The 20,531-nt window shown below is 41.6% G+C and overlaps 1 long non-coding RNA gene across 1 annotated transcript; it reads left to right on the top strand.

The window, feature by feature from the left end:
• The first annotated feature begins 2,109 nt into the window (after positions 1–2,109).
• LOC143941037 (uncharacterized) lies at positions 2,110–15,439 on the top strand. The gene is made up of 2 exons (XR_013263971.1): positions 2,110–2,333; positions 15,166–15,439. It is a non-coding gene; the product is annotated as an uncharacterized LOC143941037 (long non-coding RNA).
• The last annotated feature ends 5,092 nt before the right edge of the window (positions 15,440–20,531 follow it).

Genomic DNA, 20,531 nt, shown 5'->3' with positions numbered 1-20,531 from the left:
TATAATTAAAAAGGTATTGAGATTGGACATTCTATTGACGTCTCCTATTACTTGCAATAGGATTGTTCAAGTTTAAAGAATTCATCAACCTAAAATAAATAAAATAATTGACAATACTTATAAAATAAAATGAAACATATAAGTGCAGCACTATTAATCTATCATGTGAAATATCCAGTGATATCAAATTATATTCAAACAAATAAATAAATAAATCTATATAATAATGTGTTCAATTAAAGTTAATATGCTGAAACTTTTCTGTGTTGAATTGTTGTGACTTCTCAATCGTGCAAATCGTGTCTTTGGTTTACCTGCTCACCTCCTACATGAGTTAGAAAGACTCAAAACAGTTCCTTTCTTCCTTTCAGCTATGGCCTCTGCTCTCTTCTACATCCGACCAGCTACTTTGTATCCACTTTCCAATCATGTATGAGGTGAGCAGGTATAACGGCTGGTGAAGGTGTGCACATAATCTGCTGAAAACACGATTTGCACAGTGGTGGATGATATATGAATTTAGAAGTCACAATAATTCAACACAGAAAAGTTTCAGCATATGAACTTTAATTGAACGCATTATTATATAGATTTATTTATTTGACTATAATTTAATATCACTAGATATTTCACACGATAGATTAATAGCGCTGCATTTATATTTTTCATTTTATTTTATATGTTGTATGGTGAGGTGAATTCACTGGAAGTGTACAGAAGCTGTGGAGTACTAATTAGTATACTTTATAGTTTATTTCTATCACATAACACTTTAAGTAGGTGGCGCTAATTGTCTTTTATACACAAATTTACAATACTGTTTTTACTTTTACCTTGACCAGTACTAATAGTAACGGACTGAGGATAACAACACAAAAAATAATAATATTAATAATAATTATTAATTAATAATATTTGTTTTACACTTTTTACAAAGTTGTTGAATTTCCCGGCTCATTATATCAAATGTAAAAAGGTCTCTCATTTTTAAGATTTAGCAGTAGATTTGATATTGTAGGCCTAACAGTTCACCTGGCTATCAGTGCCATCATTTCTCCCTTTTGTGCTTTTGAAACAATGTAAAGACAGGATATCACCCCTGGGATGATAACCACCAAAATGAATATATGTGCAGAGGTGACCCATGGTGAGATACTACTTGTGTGGGGAATGCAAAAGTAGAAGCTTGTTGTTTGAAAACAGTGACTTTTTTTGAGCACTGAAATTGATTCATAGGTGGCAAGCAATTCGAGAACTTATTTCCCTAGAATCTCGATGAGGATTTGGCTGTTATGTATCATGTTTAAACAAACAATTCCTGTACTCGTACTTTACAAAGTTAGGTTGGTCTTATTTCCATGTTGGTCCCAATATGGGGTAGGCCTGCATGTAATCCTCTCTCAGCTGATGCTAAACCTTCAACTCGTTCTTGGGTTTCATTTATGCAATGGCTGCAAACTGTGCAGAAATACAGAGTCAGTGTGGGGATATGTTCCCTATGTGTCCCATAATCTGATTCCTCTAATTTTGTGGTAAGGAATAGTAGTTTGTCCTTAATGTGTCATTTTTGCACAGTCCACCTATTTAATATTTTTGGAACACCAACTTTTTTGCACGGTTTGGTGTTCCAAGTTAGGAATCTACTTTCCCAAGAAAAGACATCACATGTGCTGAATGCTGTGGAACCTGGTGCACTGTCCTTTAGCTATTAGGACATTTCACATGACAAGGCAAGCATAGACATATTTGAAAAACTGGAGGAAAATCCTGCAGAAAGAAATAATTGACAATTTTGTAGGAGACATAGGCAGGTAGAATTCCCAAAGATCAAATGTCTTGCTATTGAATGATTCATTGATGTTTAAGGATCTTACAGATCCATCTGGATTCAATCATGTTGTCTATGGCTCTTCAGGTGTTTCCTATATACTGCACTTCTTATTTGTCTGTGCCTCCCCTGGTTTTCCTTCTGCTGACTGTTTGCCTCCTGTCTGTCAGCCCTATCTGTATCTCTGACCTGCTCCGCCCCATTCCCACCTGTCTCACATTCCAGCAGTTCCTGGGGGTATAAATGTGTGTGCACTGGTAGCAGCCAGTATGGGCATACCCAATTACATTCCCTATCTATGGGTTTGCTGGGTTCTGGTCTAGGTACCACCTGCCTCAGTGTCTGATTTTAGGTTGCTTCTGCCTTTGTGTGGTTTTCTCTGGCAGCCATCAGACTGAGTTCTTGTTCTCTGGATTCCCTATGCCTAAATGTCAGTTTCTTCAAGCTGTGATGTCATTATCCCAGTTTGGACCCTTGCATATTGCCTGTGTTTCAGACCTTCTTGGTAAGTCTTACCTAGGACTATGTTTGCCATGGTAGCTTCCATTCTATTAATTGCTATGCCTTTTCTGTGCCCTGCTTACTTTTTGCTTACTGCTGTGCTTGTGTAATGTTTGTGCTACACTACACTCTTTAACTAAGCTCTCAAATCTTAAACCCATTTTTTCTACTGCATTCTATCCTTACCAAAGTGTGGACTGTGTGGTGCGGTTGGAGGCACATTGCGGTCAACTGGTCCATCTTTCCATAGAGAATTGGTGCTCTCTACCAAGTCTTACTATCCCCTATGTGTGTTTCCCTATTCACCTATTTGTAAACTTGATGGGGAGTGAACATCATAGAATTACCTTTTGAGTTACAGCACATGTAAATGTATTATTTTTCAAATGAATTTAACATGATCTTCTAATAATAATCTTAAATCTGTATTTTGTACTGCCATTAAGTATGGGGTTCACTTTGGAAACCAGAACATGATCAATACCGTTTTAAGCTTTTAGCCTGATGGACACAAATGTCTGGCTTGTATTTAATACATTATAACAGCCTTTCTCAACCCATACCATATTTTAGCTGTCTGTAAGAGGGGGTGTCTTCCCAATGACCACAAATGCAAGAAGCCTTTCTTCCCTCTTATCATCACACTAATGTACAGTGAGTTATAGATAATAATTATTAGAAGGGGTTCCTTGAGACCAGAAATGTATTTCAAGGGTTTCTCCATGCTCAAAGGGTTGAAAAAGGCTGCATTATAAGTTTCTTATATATGATCCTTGTTCCGTAATATACAGTCTATAAAAGTCACTTCAGTTCCAGTCATGTGGGATAATTATATGCACTTTGGAGGTGGGGTCCTGTTAAGGGTTTTGGTACATTACAGCTTATATGCAGTCTTTGGCAAGGCTTTTCTAAGGGTTAACCACATCGCAAGATGCGAGCCGCTAACTGGAGTTACAAGGTCGTGCCCTCAAATGATTCCTGGAACTGCCCACCAACAGACCACAAAGGAATGACCACTATTGTTTTACCCTTAATAAGTTGCCACCAGAGATTTCCACCAGTGACTCTCCCATCTGCCTCTTTATTTATAACTGCATATTCTCAGCCAACCCAGGTATGCATGTTTTAAGGAGCAGAAGGATTTGCCTCCTTAATGACCATGCCATTTTTTGGCACTGCGTCACTTTAACTGAAAATTGCACGGTCGTGAAAAGCTGTACCCAAACAAAATTGATGTCCTTTTTTCCCCACAAATAGAGATATCTTTTGGTGATATTTGATCACCTCTGCGGTTGAAATTTTTTGCGCTATAAAAAAAAACCAAAGCGCAACAATTTTGAAAAAAACTCAATTATTTTTAACTTTTTGCTATAATACATATCCAAAAAAAAACATATAAAAAACAAAAACAAATGTATTCATCAGTTTAGGCCAATATATACACTTCTACATATTTTTGGTTAAAAAAAAAAAAAATCGCAATAGGCATATATTAATTGGTTTGCTCAAAAGTTATCATGTCTACAAACTATAGGATAGATTTAGAGACTTTTTTTTATTGTTTTTACTGGATCTGTGATTTTTAGCAGGACTGCGACATTGTGGCAGACAAATCTGTCCCCAAACTACACTTTTTGGGGACCAGTGACATTATTACATTGATCAGTTCTATAAAAATACACTGAGCAATGTAAAAATTACACTGGCAGGGAAGGGGTTAACACTAGGGGGGATCAAGAGGTTAACTGTGTTCCCTGGGTGTGTTCTAACTGTAGGGGGGGTGGGCTTCCTGGGACATAACAGAGATCACTGTTCCCGATCACTGGTCGCAGTATAATGATTAATGAAGTCGGTGCAGACAACAAAGCCCAATGGTGGGCGCATTGTGCCTGTATGTTGATCAAGCCTTATAATGAACATTTGTAACTTTATACTGTCCATCCCTTATGGACAATAGCATAATCCATAACAGCAGCAAACTACAATTTTCTTAACGTTTTTCATGTGTCGTCATTCTATTTTCATTGTGGCTAGGATAAGGAAGCAAAATCCCTGTCTTTTTTTTTACCATTTGAGTCCAATTGGGAATTGTCCTTAAGGCTAGGTTCACATTGCTGCGATGCGGGAACGCCGCGAATCCGCGGCGTTTTCCCGCATCGCACACCTCCCGCCGGCAGTTCACACTGCCCTATGCGGACGGCTGGGGGTGTCAATGTTATGTTAATGACACCCCCAGATCCGTCGGCATATCGCAGTGCGATCTGCCGACTCGCACAGGAATCGGATCGCATGGTGTGAACCCCCATGCGATCCGATTCCGTTGCGGACCCAAAAAAGGGTCCCGTGCGAGTTTGCTGCGGGACCGCTGCGAGTTCAGCCATACTATCTGTATGGCTGAACTCGCAGCGCTACGGAGATCGGATGTGATTTGCTGTGCGAATCACATCCGGTTCTCCCCCCGCAGCGGTGTGAACCCAGCCTTAGGCACAAAAGGAAGTAAGAGGAAATCCTACCATGAGGGTAATGCCATCTTAGACAGTTGTCACCAGAACAAATGATTCCCCTCCATTCCTTTTCTGGTGACTACTTACATTTTATGGATTTCCCTATCACTGAAAATTCAGATAAATGCAGATTCATTAAAGTGGAGAATGAAAAATCTGGTACAGCTGCGCATGGTAGCCAATCAGCTTCAGATTGTTCAATTAACCTTTGACAAAAAAGAAGCTGGAAGTTGATTGGTTTCTATACAGAGCTGCACCAGATTTTACACTCTCCAGTTTTAGTAAATCAGCCCTGTTTAGGACAATATAAGGGATAAATATAATAAATCACTCATGCAAAAGTCTTCAAAAATAAAAAAGGAAGAAATTGGGTTGCTATATGTAGCACTGACCCCCGAAGGAGCTGCTGGTTTTATTGGGCTTACCGTTACCTCCTTGCTTGTTTCTCCGTCTAGGGTTTCCCATGGTAGATGGCCCAAAGAAAGTGGAAACTGAAACTGAATCTTCTTTTGGGTTATTTATTTGGACCAGAAACAGAGTCTTTCAATAAAGGGTAGAGGGTTAGGAGTAAGTTCAGGTACTTTAGACTGCAGAAATTAAAGGCAGTCCTTATAGAAAATCCAGAGAATAAATAGCGTTTCACAACTGGATTTTACAACCCCCGGATAGCCCTCCTCTCACTAGGCCTAGCAGCCAGTAGGGTGTTTGACAAAGTCTCTGCCACAGACTTGTGATGTACACTTGAGCATTACTGAGGGACGTGGATACATTTAAATTGCTAACATACGATACCAGGTTCTCTCAGCCGATCCGAGTGTGGATCCAGGTTGCGTCCTTCAACTAAACCTTCAACTAAACCTCCAGGCTCCTTCAGAGAAGCCAGCCTGGCGCACGGCCTTCTCCTGAAGAGTCCTCCCCTGCGGTTCCTCAGTTGCTGGGCCTCTCCCTTCAGATGAGATGGCACCGGACCACCCTCGGATCAATAGGCCCCGAGACTCGGAATGCATGGTTCCTCACCCCAGGCCAGGAGGGCCATGGGGCTGGGTCAGGAGGACCACCAGAACTGAACAGACAGAAAATCAAAGATGGAACCCTGAACCACGGGATGTCGGTACCTTAAATACCACCTCCCAGAATGCACAGCAGGAGAACACTCCCACTGGGCTGGTTCCCGAGAGAACAGTGGCATTTAATACACCCAGCTAAACTGCGTTTCTACTCTTGCCGGCGGTGACAGTGACACCTGCGGTCGAGGAGAACCCAGTGCAACCCAGCTGGACTGGTACTGAAACCAGAAATTTTGAGAAATAGTCCTGAAACCCAACTGTGGTTTCAGGCAAATTAACTTTTGAAAAAAACATAGCGCCTGCTCGTCAGGAGCCAGGAATATTCACGGAATATTCAGGGTGATATGGAGACTTGGTAGTTTTTTAATATGTGAACGGTTATGATATACTGGATGTATCTTGTATATGGGGAGTTTTTATGAATAGCATATGCCAATTTGTGGTTTTAAGCTGAGTTAAGAATAAAGTAATATATATTATATTTTCAAAATATTGTGGTCAAGTCCCCATATTGCACAAAAAGTCAGAATTTTGTTATTGTCCTAAAAATATATAAATATACGCTAAATGTCTCAAATAGTTACCTAAAACAATGTTTGCCTGGTGATTGGCTCTAATATATCTCTCTATCTCTCTCTCTCTCTCTCTCTCTCTATATATATATATATATATATATATATATATATATATTAATAAATTGCATGCACAAGCTAAACAGTTTTACGTGTCTTTAAGAGCATTTTCTTCATAATTAAGTTTTATTCTTTAAATCAGACTTAAACATTTGAGGCATATTCGGCAAATGATTTGCATTTATTAAAGTAGACGTAAACCCTAAAGCACTCTGTATTATAAACAGTGGACCAGGCTTGTGTAATGTTTATGGAATCAACCATTTGTAGTCTCCATTGGGAGAGCGTATGACAGGATGACAAATGGAGGAACAGAGTTGAGAGATGGGGCAGAGTGTTGTCACCCTATAACAGGAAATGCCTGCACAAGGGTCTTCATGGCAGGATCATCAGGTATTATTTGAATGAATGTTGCAGATTTAAAATTACTTTTGCAAATACTTTAAGCTTTAATGCTTGCGTTTAAATACACTTTAAAACACACAATTACTAATGGATGTGCCATGGATTAGGCAAATACAGCTATATATTTTATCCAGTCTGCAATTCTTTAAACTCTTATGCCTGATGTAGGGCGTTAGATAGAAAGACTCTTATTTTCTTTACATAGCGCTCGCAGTTTGCTCCTCTGCGGCAGAGCAGAGCTGCCAATCACAGAGCTGCTGTTGACATCTGCGCTTTCTGTCAGTAACAGCCTGTACCTGCTGGGATACCAGGCTTGTTGTGTCTTCATCAAAGCTGAAACCTTGTTTCTGTATCTGACAAGCCATTCAGAAATGCATCACATGGGGATTACCATTGTCATAGCATTTATTTTTCATGAGCTTCTTGCCACAATTTTATCATGTGAGTTGGAGAGAATCTGTAATTGTTTATACCACAATTTAACTAACAATAACAATAACTATTAATATTAAAAAAATAGTTTTGGTTTAGTGTATATATATATATATGTATATATAGCGGCGGCTCCTGAAGAGCACGCGCTATGCGTTTTTCAAAGTTTAAGTTATGCCTGAACTGCAATTTGGTTTGGGTATAATTGTCTAAATTTAGACTTCAGTATCAGTCTGACTGGACTGTGAGATGTTCAGCCTGGCCACAGGGGGCGCTGTCTCTTCTGGCAGGCATGGAACTATGGTCTGGTTGGGTGCTTACTCTCTCGGAGCCCACTCAGTGGGAGTGGCGCTCTCGCTGTGCTTTCTGGGAGAGGATATTTAAGATGTGGACGTCATGTGGTTCGGGGTTCCGGTCCAGAATGATGTACTGACTTCATGGTCCTGGTCCTCCTGGAAGGCTATGGCCTGGGGTGCGGATCCACCCGATTTTGGTGTCTCGGGGCTGGCTAGCCCGAGGCAAGGAAACTAGAGAAGGATTCTGAGGTGGTTGGGTGCCGTCTCCGGTTTGGGAGAGATCCAGTAACTTCAAGCATTCCAGGGGAGGACTCTTCAGAAGAAGACCAAATACGGGTTGGTTTCTTAGTAAGAGCCTGGAAGGGCTGAAGTAACCAAGAGAATCCGGTCTTGTGGATATCGCCAAGCAGGCTGAAAGAGCCAGGTATCCTACAAGTGTTCTACAACAACGTCTGTGGCAGAGACATTATCTTGTACGTTCTACAACAACGTCTGTGGCAGAGACTTGTTCCTGAGTAAGCACCTTGTTGCTGCTAGGCCTTGTGAGAGAGGGACTGTCCAACTTGAGTGATCATCCAGTTGCTAATGGCTATTCTCTGGATGCAATCAAAGTAAGCAAGTTCTTTAACATTTTGACTTTGACACTAAAGCCCCATACACACTATCAGATTAACTGCTGAGTTTTTCCTTCAGATTTACCAAAACCATATAATATGAGGACAAACCTTAGGAGTTTCAATGTGTATGGAATCAGGCAGGCCCTTCTACTACATGGTTTTGGTAAATCTGAAGGAAAAACTCAGCAGATAATCTGATAGTGTGTATGGGGCTTTAGAGTACCTGAATTTCCTTTCCAACCCTCTGATGCCAATTTAAGAGACTGTTCATTATCTAAGTTTTGTAAATAAAATCCATTCAAGTTGATCTGTTGTCTGTCTCTCAAGTTACTGTGCCACTTACCACAGGACACCCCTAGACGTGCAACGAAGAAAACAGAAGGTAACAGTAAACCCAAATCTAACCAGCAGCTCCTTTGGGGATTAGTGCCTTGAAAAAGTATTCACACCCCTTGAAATTTTCCACATTTTGTCATGTTACAACCAAAAATGTAAATGTATTTTATGTGGTAGACCAACACAAAGTGGCACATAATTGTGAATTGGAAGGAAATATTTTACACAAATAAATATGTGAAAAATTTGCTGTGTATTTATATTCAGCCCCCTTTACTCTGATACCCCTAACTAAAATTGAATGGAACAAATTACCTTTAGAAGACACCTAATTAGTAAATAGAGTCCCCCTGTGTGTTATTTAATCTCAGTATTAATACAGCTGTTCTGTGAAGCCCTTATGCCCTGTACACACGGTCAGACATTCCGACGACAAAATCCGTTGGATTTTTTCAGATGGATTTTGGCCCAAACTTCTCTTGCATACACACAGTCCAATGTTGTTGGAAAATCCGATCGTTCAGAACACGGTGACGTAAATCACGTAAGACGGGACTATAAAGAGGGCAGTAGCCAATAGCTTTTGTTACGTAATTTAGTCTGAGTATGCGTGGCACTTTGTCCATCGGAATTGTCTACACGCGATCCAATTTACGCAATTTGATTTTGTGTGTCAGAAATTCCGACGGAAAAAGCCAGATGGAGCCCACTCACGATCGCATTTTCCGACAACACGATGCGATCGCACATTTTCCATCAGAAAGTACAACCGTGTGTACAGGGCTTTAAAGGTTTCTAATGCCCCATATACACGGTCAGACATTCCGACCACAAAATCCATCAGATTTTTTCTGACGAATTTTAGCCGAAACTTGTGTAGCATACACACAGTCGCACAAAGTTCGGAATGAGGTGACATACAAAGCGTACAACGGGACTACGTAGAGGCCAGTAGCCAATAGCTTTCATCTCCAAATTTTTTCTGAGCATGCAAGGCACTTTGTGCATGCGAATTCTCTACACAGGATCGGAAAAAGTCCGATTGGATTTTGTTGTCGGAAAATTTTAGATCCAGCTCTCAAACTCATAGAGCCCACACATGATCGGATTTTCCGACAACATAATCCGATCTGACTTTTTCCATTGGAATTTCTGACCGTGTATATGGGGCTTTAGAAAACCTTAGGCAGGCCATACATGGGTCGAATTTCAAAAGAATTTTCTTTCGAAAATATTATCTAAGAATTTTCATTCATATTTCGCACCATTAGTGGGCTGTAGCAACAGCCGATTTTCACGTGGGTAATCGGAAATGTTGGACATTTTTTGAAAAACAAACAATTTTCTAATCAATAATGGGAGAATCGTACGAGAAATGTAAATGAAAAAGAAATGCGCATGTGCAAGAAAAGAAAATTCATGGAAAGAAAAGAAGATTCCCAGCCACTAAAAATTCTTTTTTGTAGCAACAGGCGGTGAAATTGAAGGCTTGATTGGCCAAGTTTCAAAATCAATGATGGCACCCTCGGATCACAAAACAGACAAATTTTCTGATTTTCAATAGAAAATTCTTTCAAAATTCGACCACGTATGATAAGCCTAATGCCGCGCACACACGACCGGACTTTGACAGCAAAGGTCCGACAGAACGAGTCCGTCGGACAATTCGATCTTGTGTGGGCTCCAACGGACCTTTACTTGCCAAAAATCTGGCGGACTTTAGAAATAGAACATGTTTTAAATTTTTCCACTGGAACTCCACCGGACTGAGAAATCCGTTCGTGTGTGTGCTAGTCCGACGGACAAAAAACGATGCTAGGGCAGCTATTGGCTACTGGCTATGAACTTCCTTATTCTAGTCCAGTCGTACGTCATCACGTTCAAATCCATCGGACTTTGATGTGATTGTGTGTGGCCAAGTCCGTTCATTTGGAAAGTCTGTCGGAAATCCGCCAAAGTCAGTCGGAAAGACCGTCAGACCTAGTCCCTCGAAAAGTCCGGTCGTGTGTACGCGGCATTAGACTACTTTCAGACTGGGGTGGGCGGGCGTTGGCGGTATTGGCGGCGCTATTCAGTCACTAGCAGGGCGGTTTTAGCCCCCGCTAGCGGGCAGAAAAAGGTTAAAACCGCCCGCAAAGCACCACTGCAGTGGCGGGTTTGCAGCGCTGCCCCATTGTTTTCAATGGGCGGGGGCGCTTAAGGAGCGGTGTATACACCACTCCTATAGCACTGCAAAAATGCGGCTTGCAGGACTTTTTTTTACCATCCTGCAAGCATACCGCTCCAGTGTGAAAGCCATTAGGCTCTTTACAGGTGCTGTTTTTAGCGCTGTAGTGCCTCAGTGTGAAAGTAGCTTTAGTGAACAAACAAAATCATGAAGGCCAAAGAACACACCAGACAGATCACCGAAGAAAGTGGTGGAAAAGTTTATAGCATGGTTAGATTATGAAAAAAATCCCAAGCTTTGAACATCTCGTAGAGCACTGTTCAGTCCATCATCCGAAAATGGAAAGAGAATGGCACAACTGCAAACCTACCAAGACATGGGTGTTCACCTAAACTGACCGGCCAGGCAAGGAGAGCATTAATCAGCGAAGCAGCAAAGGGGCTCCATGGTAAATCTGGAGGAGCTGCAGAGATCCACAGCTCAGGTGGGAGAATCTGTCCACAGGACAACTATTAGTCGTGCACTCCACAAATGGGGCCTTTATGGAAGAGTGGCAAGAAGAAAGACATTGTTGAAAGAAAGCCATAAGAAGTCCTGTTTGCAGTTTGTGAGAAGTCATGTGGGGGACACAGCAAATATACTGAAGAAGGTGCTCTGGGCAGAGGAGACCAAAATTGAACTTTTTGGCCTAAAAGCAAACCGCTATGTGTGGCAGAACACTAACACTGCAAGGGGCTGCCCGTCCATTAAGGGCGCACAGGCGCCTCCTCCCATTTCCATTTTTTTAAGCACCTGACTAGAGCCAGAGGCTCTAATAGACTTCAAAATAAGGTGGGTCCGGACGCAGAGCATTGCGCTCGGAGCCCACCCAGGTGTGTTAGAATAGCGAATGAATATTGAGATTGGCCAAAAGGAGAAGTGTTCTGTTATTCTTTGCATTTCAAAAATTTTCCTGGCAGTTGTGGCTGAAATTTTAGTTGGTCTACCTGACCGTGGTTTGGTTTCAACAGAACCCCTCATTTTCCACTTCTTGATTAGAGTTTGAACACTGCTGATTGGCATTCTCAATTCCTTGGATATCTTTTTATATCCCCTTCCTGTTTTATACAGTTCAACTATCTTTTCTCACAGATCCTTTGACTATTATTTTGCATTCCCCGTGAAACATCAGTGCAGCACTGGATGAAATATGCAAGGGTCTGTCAGGAGTCCAGAAACTCATTGACCTTTTATACACACACACTAATTACAAGCAAACAGCTCACAGGTGAGGATGAATACCTTTAATAGCCATTACAGAAGAGTAAACCATATCAAATTAATATTTGGTGTGACCACCCTTTGCCTTCAAAACAGTATCATTTCTTCTAGGTACACTTGTTCACAGTTTTTGAAGGAACTCGTCAGGTAGGTTGTTCCAAACATCTTGGAGAACTAACCACAGATCTTCTGTGTATGTAGGCTGCCTCAAATCCTTCTGTCTCCTTCGGGTAATCCCAGACAGACACCATGATGTTGAAATTGGGGCTCTGTGGGGCCAAACCATCTCTTTGGGCTGGGTTCTAACATGTGCGCTGCGAATTGAAGCTCGGGTCTCCCTGCGAAGAGAAAACTCAGTTGTTCAGCGTTTCATGTTAGTTTTTGATCAGTATCAGCTCAGGATTGCATCAGTATTTTATCCTGTTTGAGCTCCAAAATGTTGAGATCTAGTCCACTGTTTCTCAACTCCAGTCCTTGTTTTTCCATCCTTTCAGTACTGAGATTTACACAACTCTGCCACACAACACAGCCCTGCCTGACAAGGGAGGAGACCTCCTTTTTTTTTATGCAGTTCAGTAACATTTACAGGTCTTGTCCCTCCCCAGCCTGTGACTGGACAGTGAAGGGAGAAGCGGCACAGTGGTGAGCTCATCTCTCTGTCACTCTGCTCTCTCTCCTCATATCAGCATGTTCCTTGTACAGCAGAACATCTGATGGTGCCTTGTGCTGCTTCTCCATCCCCCAGTCGGAGCTCTGTAGGGAAAGAAATATGGAATCTTCCATCACTGTTCTTCTTCTAACAATGTTAGTTGCCTGGCTGTCTCTTGCTTCTGTACTTTTTGTCACTAACCTGAAATAAGCACAAAAAAACTTCTAATGTACATACTTGTTCCAGGTCAGTGGCTTAGAAAGCTTTGCCATCCAAACTTCATTTTTTGTTCTGGGTTGAATTCTGCGAAGTGACATGGCATGTGAGCACCCTCATCTGCTGCCTTTGCGTCTTTGGGGCGAATGGTTAAGAGGTGCTTAAAACGCAACTCAATCACATGTTTTTAATGACCACAACTACAAACCCTGCAGCACAATTATACTTGCAGTCATCAAACACATTCCAAACAAAAGCATTGCAGAATCTTAAGGCCCATTTACACTCTTGGGCATTAGAGGTCTTGACGCACCATGTGTTTTGAATGGCACCCCAACACACTAATGCAACACACATGGATTGCTGATCACCACAACACACCATAGTGCATTGTGGTGCATTGCATTGGAAATTTTGTAACACGTCTGATTTTTGGTAAGTTTTGGTGCCTTGAAAGCCCATTGATTTCAACAAGTTACCTTAATGCAATGCAGGTCAACACGTGACATAATGCATTAACACACAATGTGACACAGTTTTTCTACACAGGTTTTGGCTGCTATATAGAGAAAACAAACCTTAAATGTTTGCAAGTGCAGTTGGGCTGTAAGCCTAGGACATGGAATATTTAGCATTACTGCATGCACACTGTGCACACTGTGATGACATTACACATCATCTTTACATATATAACTTCAATTATTGGGGGTGTATATTGATTAATAGCTAATGGACTAGATCAGTGGTCTCCATGTTGGAGCCCTCAGGCCAGGTATGGTTATTTGCTTGCCTTTATCTGGCCCTTGGGGCACTGTTCCTCCAACCAATATGAGGCTCTATTCCTTTCACTGACACCATCGATGAGGCACCATACCTTCTACCGAGGCCAACCGTGGAGCATAATTCCTCCAAGTGACACCAGTGATGGGGCATTATCCCTTCTACTGAGACCAACAATATGGCACTATTCCTCCCACGGACACCGACAATAGGGAATTATTCCTTCTACTGACAGCAATGATTGAGCAATATTCCCCCCACTAATACCAATGATGGGGCACTATTCCTTTCATTAATAACAATGGCAGGGTTCTGTTCCCACTAATACCAACAATGGATCTCTATTCCTCCCGCTAATACAATGATAGGGCAATATTCCTCCCACTTATACTAATGATGGGGCACTATTCCTCCCACTAATGCCAATGACAGGGTTATATTGCTTGCACTAATACCAATGATGGGGCACTATTCCTCCCACTAATACCAATGATGGGGCACTATTCCTCCCACTAATACCAATGATGGGACACTATTCCTCCCACCAATACCAATGATAGAGAAATATTCCTCCCACTAATACCAATGATGGAGCACTATTCTTTCCACTAATGCCAATGACAGGGTTCTATTCCTCCCACTAATACCAATGATGGGGCACTATTCCTTCCACTGATGTCAATGACAGGGTTCTATTCCCCCAACAAATATCAATAACGGGGCACTATTCCTTCCACTAATAACAATGGCAGGGTTCTAGTCTCACTAATACCAACAACAGAGCACTATTCCTCATACCAATGCCAATGATGGGGCACTGTTCCTCCCACTACTACCTATACTGGGGCACTATTTCTCCCACTAATACCAATGATATGGCACTATTCCTCCCACTAATACCAATGACGGGGCACCTTTCCTCCCACTAATACCAATGATGGGGCATCATTCCTTCCACTAATTCCAATGAGGGGTACTATTTCTCCCACTAATACCAATGATGGGACACTATTCATCCCACCAATACCCATGATGGGGTTCTATTCCTCTTCGTAATACCAATGACGGGGCACTATTCCTCCTACTAATACCAATGATGGGGTAATATTCCTTCCAGTAATACCAATGATGGGGCATTAATACCAATGATGGGGTAATATTCCTTCCAGTAATACCAATGATGGGGCACTATTTCTTATCCTGTTGGCCACAGGTGGCATTTCATTTTTTTACTCCCACTGACTAGCAAGCCTGAGAAATGTTCTACTCCTATTGGAGGCAGTCTGCCTTCAGCAAAGTCTGAAGGATGGTAAATTGGTCCTTTGTTTAGAAAGTTTGGAGACCCTTGATCTAGATAGACAGACCAATAGATGGAAATGCATAGAGTAATATAATTGCTTGCTATGGGTAATTACAGGCTTTACATGTACCCCAGCATAACTCTAATATGTTTTCTCTTTTTTTTTTTATTGCAGGCTAAAGCCGTGGATGAATCTTCTTGATGGATCAGTGGATATCGCTGCCTGTGCACCTGAGACCTCCAAAGGACACATCTTGCTGCAGCAGCTGTGGAGTGTGACAATGGTGTTTGTGTCATGGCTATCAAACGCCATTATCACACTAATTAGCTACTGTTAGGCCTAACTTATGATACCAATATACTCTTTAATTAAAAACATATATTATTATATTGTGTTGTACAATGCTATTAATCTCTGTTATGAATTTAATTAAAAAGTTATCTCCCAAGTTTGCTAATTATATTAAAGTGTCAGCCCTGCACTGAAAACATGTACACCTATAAATTGTAGACGTGTCTGATTGTCTGTAGGTCATTCATATAGATCAGGGATATCAAACTGGTGGCCCTCCAGCTGTTGCAAAACTACAACTCCCATGAAGCATTGCAAGGCGAACAGTTACAAGCATGACTCCCTCAGGCAGAGGCATGATGGGACTTGTAGTTTCGGAAACAGCTGGAGGGCCACCAGTTTGAAACCCCTGATATAGATCATAGGCAGGATTATGCCTTTGGCGTAGGTTTACTATTATACTGGCTTAGCTGGTAAAATCAAACTTATAGACAATCTTAATATTGTAACCCTGTAAGGTAAAATTCCTCTTTAACAGCACATTGGCAAACATGTGGAAATGAGTCTACAGCTCCACCTGTTGGCTGAATAAATAAAAATACAGAATATCTCTCTCTCTCTCTCTCTCTCTCTCTCTCTCTCTCTCTATATATATATATATATATATATATATATATATATATACAGTGGAGATCGAAAGTTTGGGCACCCCAGGTAAAAATGTGTATTAATGTGCATAACGAAACCAAGGAAAGATGGAAAAATCTCCAAATGGCATCAAATTACAGATTAGACATTCTTATAATATGTCAAAAAAAGTTAGATTTTATTTCCATCATTTACACTTTCAAAATTACAGAAAACAAAAAAATGGCATCTGCAAAAGTTTGGGCACCCTGCAGAGTTAATATCTTGTACTGCCCCCTTTGGCAAGTATCACAGCTTGTAAATGCTTTTTGTAGCCAGCCAAGAGTCTTTCAATTCTTGTTTGAGGTATCTTTGCCCATTCTTCCTTACAAAAGTGTTCCAGTTCTTTGAGATTTCTGGGCTGTCTGTCACGCACTGCTCTTTTAAGGTCTATCCAAGTATCCATAGATTTTCAATAATGTTGAGGTCAGGAGATTGTGAAGGCCATGGCAAAACCTTCAGTTTTTGCCTCTTGATGTAATCCCCCATGGATTTTGAGGTGTGTTTAGGATCATTATCCATTTGTAGAAGCCATCCTCTCTTTAACTTCAGCTTTTTCACAGATGGCATCAAGTTACCATCCAACATTTGCTGAAATTTTATTGAATCCATTTTTCCTTCTACTCGTGAAATGTTACCTGTGCCACTGGCTGCAATACAACCCCAAAGCATGATTGATCCACCCCCATGCTTAACAGTTGGACAGAGGTTCTTTTCATTAAATTCTGTACCCTTTCTTCTCCAAACGTACCTTTGCTCATTCCGGTCAAAAAGTTATATTTTAACCTCATCGGTCCACAGAATTTGTTTCCAAAATGCCTCAGGCTTATCTATATGTTCATTTGCAAAGTTCAAACACTGATTTTTGTGGTGAGGACGTAGAAGAGGTTTTCTTCTGATGACTCTTCCATGAAGACCATATTTGTACAAGTATCTCTTTATAGTGGAATAGTGTACCACAACTCCAGTGTCTGCCAGATCTTTCTGGAGGGATCGTGCAGTCAAACGTGGGTTTTGAATTACTTTTCTCACAATCCTGCGAGCTGTTCTGTCTGATATTTTTCTTGGTCTTCCAGATCTTGCTTTAACTTTCACTGTTCCTGATGACTGTCATTTCTTAATTACATTCCGAACAGAGGATTTTGACATCTGAAAACGCTTTGCTATCTTCTTATAGCCTTCTCCAGCTTTGTGAGCATCAACTATTTTCAGTTTCAGTTTTCTAGGCAACTGCTTAGAAGAACCCATGGTGCTGATTGTTGGGGCAAGGTCAGATGAGTCTGGTCATTTAAAACCTTTGAGATTGACATCACCTGGTCTTCCCAGACGATGATTGAGAACAATCCATGACACTGGCAGATCTCAGCTTTGCAAAGGGGCAGTGCATGTTATAAATTCTGCAGGGTGCCCAAACTTTTTCAGACGCCATTTTTTGGTTTTCTGTAATTTTGAAGGTGTATATGATGGAAATAAAATCTAACTTTTTTTGAAATATTATAAGAATGTCTAATCTGTAATTTGATGCCATTTGGAGATTTTTCCATATTTCCTTGGCTTCGTTATGCACTTTAATACACATTTTTACCTGGGGTGCCCAAACTTTGATCCCCACTGTATATATATATATATATATATATATATATATATATAGTATCTCACAAAAATGAGTACACCCCTCACATTTTTGTAAATATTTTCTTCTATCTTTTCAAATAACAACACTGAAGAAATGACACTTTGCTACAATGTAAAGTAGTGAGTGTACAGCTTGTATAACAGTGTACATTTACTGTCCCCTCAAAATAACTCAACACACAGCCATTAATGTCTAAACTGCTGACAACAAAAGTGAGTACACCCCTAAGTGAAAATGTCCAGATTGGGCCAAAAGTGTCAATATTTTGTGTGGCCACCATTATTTTCCAGCACTGCCTTAACCCTCTTGGGCATGGCGTTCACCAGAGCTTTACAGGTTGCCACTGGAGTCCTCTTCTACTCCTCCATGACGACATCACAGAGCTGGTGGATGTTAGAGACCTTGCGCTCCTCCACCTTCTGTTTGATGATGCCCCACAGATGCTCAATAGGGTTTAGGTCTGGAGACATGCTTGGCCAGTCCATCAACTTTACTCTCAGCTTCTTTAGCAAGGCAGTGGTTGTCTTGGAGGTGAGTTTGGGGTCGTTATCATATTGGAATACTGCCCTGCGGCCCAGTCTCCGAACGGAGGGGATCATGCTTGGCTTCAGTATGTTACAGTACATGTAGGCATTCATGGTTCCCTCAGTGAACTGTAGCTCCCCAGTGCTGGCAGCATTCATGCAGCCCCAGACCAAGACCATGACACACCCACCACCACGCTTGACTGTAGGTAAGGCACACTTGTCTTTGTACTCCTCCCCTGGTAGCCGCCACACACACTTGACACCATCTTAACCAAATACGTTTATCTTGGTCTCATCAGACCACAGGACATGGTTCCAGTAATCCATGTCCTTAGTCTGCTTGTCTTCAGCAAACTGTTTGCAGGCTTTCTCGTGCATCATCTTTAGAAGTGGCTTGCTTCTAGGACGACAGCCATGCAGACCAATTTGATGCAGTGTGCGGTATATGGTCTGAGCACTGACAGGCTGACCCCCCCACCCCTTCAATCTCTGCAGAAATGCTGGCAGCTATCATATGTCTATTTCCCAAAAACAACCTCTGGGTATGACGCTGAGCACGTGCACTCAACTTCTTTGGTCGACCATGGCGAGGCCTGTTCTGAGTGGATGCTGTCCTGTTAAACCGTTGTATGGTCTTGGCCACCATGCTGCAGCTCAGTTTCAAGGTCTTGGCAATCTTCTTATACCCTAGACCATCTTTATGTAGAACAACAATTCTACATAAACTTTTTTTCAGATCCTCAGAGAGTTCTTTGCCATGAGGTGTCATGTTGAACTTTCAGTGACTCGAGTGAGAGCGATAACAACAAATTTAATACACCTGCTCCCCATTCACACCTAAGACCTTGTAACACTAACGAGTCACATGACACCGGGGAGGGAAAATGGCTAATTGGTCCCAATTTGAACATTTTCACTTAGGGATGTACTCACTTTTGTTGCCAGCGGTTTAGACATTAGTGGCTGTGTATTGAGTTATTTTGAGGGGACAGCAAATTTACACTGTTATACAAGCTGTACACTCACTACTTTACTTTGTAGCAAAGTGTCATTTCTTCAGTGTTGTCACATGAAAGATATAATAAAATATTTACAAAGATGTGAGGGCTGTACTCACTTTTGTGAGATAATGTACGTATATATATTTTTTCAAATGCAGTTTCTAGTAGCCCACATTAGGATAAATAAAATGTGTCTCCTTTTTAGAAAAACCTGAATATGTGACACATATTTACAACCTTTTTTTTTTTGGTAAAGTGACCCTGTTACTACAAGATCCCTTGTACCTAAAATCATACCTGCTAATAGATAATTAGGAAAGACCTCTACTTTACAGCAGGGGAAACAGATATTCAACATATCTGACCGGCTGATACTTGCGGGGGCAAGGGAGAAACAAAGACAAGGCGGAAAATTTTATTTATTATGGCTAGTGCTAGAAATCACATTTGAAAAAATATATATTTTGTATTTTTATATCCAACCAATAAGTGGAGCTCTAGACACATTTTCACATGTTTGGCAGTCTATATAAACATACCCACAGTACCACAGAGTTGCATTTCTTTTCTAGTTTAGACAGCAGCCCACAATGACATGCCCCCAGGTTTGCACTTTTCTGGCCACTGGGTTCATGGTGATGCTCCTTGGAGTCCTGAGTTATCTGATGCACATATCCTAGGAGGCACCAGTAGCAGAATACAAGTTATTTTCACCTAAGCAAGAATGGAGGCAGAGAGCTGAATTTAATTTATCATGGCCAGCCAGGGGAGGGCTGGCAGCCTTAGGCCTGGGGGGGCAAGTCTAGTCAAGTGGCCCATTAATCCACGAATCAGCTCACCATCACCAGTGCCCATCAATGCAGCCTCATCAGTGCCCATCAATGCAGCCTCACCAGTGCCCATCAGCTCAGCCTTGTCAGTGCCCATCAATGCAGCCTCACCATAGCCCATCAATGCAGTCTGTTCAGTGCATGGGGATTAGAGAGAGAAAAGCCGCTGGATGACACAGAGCAGAGATCTCCCACTTACCCAGTGCGGCTGCTGTCATACGAAGTCCTGCCTCCTGGACCAGGTTCTATGATAGATGTCACCAGTGTGTTCTTTATCATAGGACATCCTTGGCTTCCTGGCGGTACACTGAGGTACACGTCACCGAGGAGCCTATGCACGTACTCGGTTGCTGTGATGTCTGCCGGGCACCCGCAATCGCTCATGACAGAGCAGGAATGTGGATCTGTGTGTGTAAATACACAGATCCATGTCCTGTCAGGGGAGAGGAGACAAACCATGTGTTCCTAGTATATAGGATCGGTCTCCTCCCTAGTCAGTCCCATCTCCCCCACAGTTAGAATCATTCCCTAGGTAACACATTTAACCCCTTGATTGCCCCCTAGTGTT

Source organism: Lithobates pipiens, unplaced genomic scaffold (genome assembly GCF_037356315.1).
Source record: "Lithobates pipiens isolate NorthernLeopardFrog02 unplaced genomic scaffold, aLitPip1_a1.2 Scaffold_3, whole genome shotgun sequence".
Taxonomy (NCBI): domain Eukaryota; kingdom Metazoa; phylum Chordata; class Amphibia; order Anura; family Ranidae; genus Lithobates; species Lithobates pipiens.
Note: the sequence above shows the minus strand (reverse complement) of the source record. Positions and strands in the feature narration are given on the sequence as shown.